At 39.6% G+C, this 4,642-nt stretch overlaps 1 protein-coding gene across 3 annotated transcripts in view; it reads left to right on the top strand.

Moving 5' to 3' along the window:
• Positions 1-4,642, top strand: part of norpA (no receptor potential A) — a 133,825-nt gene that overhangs the window by 32,977 nt on the left and 96,206 nt on the right. The gene's annotated exons all lie outside the window — the stretch shown is intronic.

Here is a 4,642-nt window from a genome sequence, read left to right as displayed (position 1 = left end):
AACAATTAAAAAGGTAATTTTAATTTTATAATAATCTCAGCTAGTAAGGCTTTGCTATTGCTATATTATCTCAGCTAGTAAGGCTTTGCTATTGCTATATTATCTTAGCTAGTAAGCCTTTGCTATTGCTATATTATCTCAGCTAGTAAGGCTCTGCTATTGCTATATTATCTCAGCTAGTAAGGCTTTGCTATTGCTATATTTGAGCATGCACTATAGAGAATATAGCTTGCATTTCCCAGGCAATTAAGGTAGGATTTCAGAAATATCAAAGTACGCTAGCTGTCTACATTGATTTCAGATCGGCATTTGACCGAGTATGGAGAGATAAGCTAATACTCAAATTAGCCCTTATGGAAATTGATGGAAAACTGATGGGCTGGATCAAATCATTCCTTTCCCAACGGCATATTTCTGTGAGGTATAGGGCAAACACATCAGGATTCAAGCAAGTAAAACAGGGACTCCCTCAAGGAGCAGTACTGAGTCCAATGTTATTTAATATTATGATTAATGACGTTATAGATACATTGATGGAGAAACCTCCCGGTACATAAGCGTTACTGTATGCTGACGACTTGATAATCTGGGGGACCAGCAGTAGGATCGGTTCTCTTGAAAAGTGGGCCAACGATACCTTAAAGGTTCTGAAGAGCTGGGGAGAAGAAAACGAAATGATTATCAATACGCAAAAGACAGTATACCAACTATTTACCCTTTCTACAAAGCAGCATGAGCTCCGAGTGAATCTTGATAATCAGGCTATTAGCAGGACTCATGACTCCTTCCAACGTGTAATCCTGGCCGAAGACTCCTTTAACTTCCCTACCCATTGAAGAGCCCTATGGTCAGTGTGTACTTTAAACTTTCTCCCGAATACATAGGTTCTAAAGTGGTCAGCAGCCCACACTATTCATAAGAGCTCACGTCCCTGCGTAATGTATCTACGTTTCATCTCCGTAAGGGACCTGCTGGCGTACAGCACTGAGCGCTCTCCCCCATCACCCTCCTGAGACAACAACGCTCCCAGCGCATACTCACTGGCGTCTGTAATGATATTGCATTGCCGAGTGAAGTCCGGGAATGAAAACACTGGCATAATAATGTAAATATCCTGTAATAATGTAAAGTTGCTATCAATCTTCGAAATATTTTCTCATCTCTAGGCACCGCCATTTTCCTTATAGCTGCTACTTTATCGACGTCTCCCGTCAAATCGTGTGTCCCAAAAGAAATATTTGTTCCTTCCCCGCCGTTCAGCTCAGCCTGTCCAAAATCTCTTCAAATCTGGGGATGGGATACTTTTCTTCCACGTTCAGCTTCCTGTAATCGATCACCACCCTGTACTTTTCGGTAGTTTCACTTGGCGTGTTCTTTTTTTTCACCACCCTCAATGGACTATTGTACGGAAATGTACTATCAATAATTATTCCCTAGTGTTTTAAAGTTTTGAGTCCTTTCTGGATGTATTGGCGTAGCGCCTGCGCTCTTTCACATATGTCACTTTGTCTTGTTTTAGTAAAAACTCATGGGCCGTCGTCCCGAGCATGACCCCTTCTTAAAAAAATATATCTTTTTATTCCCTCCTAAGGTTTCGTCTCCAGTCTTCGGCCTGATAGATTGCCTAAACCCGAGCGCCAACGTTCTTCAACTGAAAATGACATTTGTAGATTTTACCTCCCAACTTAATGCTACATTTACCTCTACTATTTCTAATCCAAGCTCTCACCTTGTCTGTACGTCCTAAAATATTAAGATGCCGGTCACTGCACAGACAGAATGTTAGAAAGTGGCTCATTTCATGAGCATTCTAATGGTATAGCCAATGAGCATTCTAATGGTATGGCCAATGAGCATTCTAATGGTATAGCCAATGAGCATTCTAATGGTATGGCCAATGAGCATTCTAATGGTATGGCCAACGAGCATTCCAATGGTATAGCCAACGAGCATTCTAATGGTATAACCAATGAGCATTCTAATGGTATAGCCAATGAGCATTCTAATGGTATGGCCAGTGAGCATTCTAATGGTATGGCCAACGAGCATTCCAATGGTATAGCCAACGAGCATTCTAATGGTATAACCAATGAACATTCCAATGGTATAGCCAATGAGCATTCCAATGGTATAGCCAATGAGCATTCCAAAGGTATAGTTAATGAGCATTCCAATGGTATAGCCAATGAGCATTCCGATGGTATAGTCAATGAGCATTCTAATGGTATAACCAATTTTGAGAAGTTAGCTTAATTTATGAGAGATGTTGAGCTAAGAGATCAAAAGTAACTTTATGTCCTAGTTACAACTAAACAATCATTTTTCTTTATTCTCTTTATCTAATGAAAATTACAACAGTAAATACATCAAGTAAATGTGATACGAATTGTACAATGGCATGATTCAGGGTTGTGGAAAAACTCCAAAAACATTTCTAGATCAGAAAGCCTCGAGGCCACCTTCTTTTCAGGAATTGAGGAGGAAGCTATTTACAATTTTGATTTGATGATATTTAGATCTAGCCAAATCTACAACATATCGAACAGTGACAGTTTTACATTGCATGTTTTGTAGTTGGAACACGAATTTGCTTTTTTTAAAAAAATTATATTGCTCAAAATTTAATTTTTGTACAGTTTTTTAGTTTTATAACGATGAAAGCATTGTTTCATTAGCACGTTCATAAAACAATGAAATAATTAACAGTGTCACACCTGCTCACACAGTCATCAATTACATCGACCACTAGTGACAGTTTGAGTCTGTGCGTTTTAACTAATTGCCTCGACCTAAGAGAGATGAAACCAACCCAAATCCCTCTATAGCAATAATAATAACAGTGCTGTATGTAGATATTCCCATATCAGTTGGACATGCATTTCCTTTTGGAACATATTTCAAGTGTATTTAGTACAGGGAATGAAATTAAAAAAACACCCAAAATAAAATAGGCGCGGAGTTGAAACATGAAATGAAATAAAAAATAGTTCAGTATTCTGGGACTAGGTCCCTTTAGAACAATTAAAAAGGTAATTTTAATTTTATAATAACATTTATTGGCCATAAAACAGTGTGGCCACACTTAATTATAACTTATATACAGAGAGAAAAAAAATAGATTAATTAAAAAACTCACTGACTAAGTAAAAACAAAACAAAAAGTTAATTACAAAATATCTGTACTATTATAATGATGGGTCAGATTGGTGAAGCAAAAGGTAGTGAAATATAAGGGATTTAAACGAGGAAGGGGTTCGTACATGAAGTATGTTAGAGGGAATGGAGTTCCAGAGATATGCAAGGTAAAAGACTGTTTATCAAACGCAGCAGTTCGGTGAGGTGAAGGGTAAATGTTAGATAAACGGGACCTGGTAGTACGGGATTGGACAGAGAATTTGAATTTCAGGTTTTCTAGGATATAGGAGGGGCGTTGAGTATTAATTGCTTGGAATAAAAAGGATGCTGGGAAAAACTGGCATCTGAAGGATGGATAGAGCCTCTTCAGCTCGGTTTATCGAAAATAAATCGTACTGCGCAATTCATAAGATTCGCAAGTTTAGATTCGAGATTACCCGAGAGTCCACCGTATACCAGGCAGCCTTAGTCAACGTGTGGGAAAACAAGAGAAGGGACTAAGAGTTGAGGGGTTTTTAGTGGAAGGAGATAACGGATTCTATTGAATTGCTTTAAGGTAGCTTTGGTTTTGAGCAATGTGTGGTTTCCAGAATAAAGTTTGATCAAAATTGATTCCAAGATTTTTGACTGACGTATCGAAGGAGATAGGAGGTGTTTAGGAAAAGGTTGGGGGGTCCTGGGATAGATTTAAGGAGAGAGGGAGATTCAATTATGATAGCTTTAGTCTTTTCGGAATTTAAAGTAAGTTTATTGCCTGTTGCCCTAGTTCTTATACTATTAATGTCTTCTTGTAGTTTTAAAATCGTATTTGAGACGTCATGAGGATAGAAGGAGAGGTAGATTTGTAAGTCGTCTGCGTATAGATGATACTGGGAATGATGGATGACAAGTGTGGGGCATGAAGAAAACGATCCAGGAGGTCATAGGAAGCTGCGACGTAAGCCTTAGCACGAACTATGATTATACAGACAGACACCCACCAAGAGCAATGCAGGATGAGACCCCCACAGCTGTTACTCCGCTCATCGATCTTCAAATAGATACCTTCACCTGGAAGGGTCACAAATGGATAACCGCCATGGATCTCTTCAGTAAGGTAGCTATGGCGCACATAGTCAGGGATAAATCAGCAGAGGCAGACTAGGAGTCTTAAAAACGTTGTTCCAATTTTATGGTGTTCCGGACCGTGTTTTGTCTGATGGGGTGAGAGAATTTGGCAACAGTCTGATTCGGGATGAAATGAAAAATCTGGACGTGGAGTGGCATCTGAATACACCGGGACATCCAAAGAGTAGGGGAGGTATCGAGAGACTCCACAGCACGTAAGGTGACCATCAACGGGTCTACCAGCTGGAAAAGGGATTGGAACCCAATGAACCTATGATAAAAGCGATTGCGGCATACACCCATTCCATTCATACCGTAACTGGGTTTTCTCCCTTCGAAATCCTTTTTGGACATAGGGGGCGTCGACGGGATTATCGAGTCATGGGTGGGGGCGACAGCG

The sequence above is a fragment of the Halyomorpha halys genome, unplaced genomic scaffold, assembly GCF_000696795.3.
Source record: "Halyomorpha halys isolate HHAL.00 unplaced genomic scaffold, Hhal_1.1 Scaffold1210.1, whole genome shotgun sequence".
Taxonomy (NCBI): domain Eukaryota; kingdom Metazoa; phylum Arthropoda; class Insecta; order Hemiptera; family Pentatomidae; genus Halyomorpha; species Halyomorpha halys.
The sequence above is the reverse complement of the archived record's forward strand: the minus strand, read 5'-3'. Positions and strand labels throughout refer to the sequence as shown.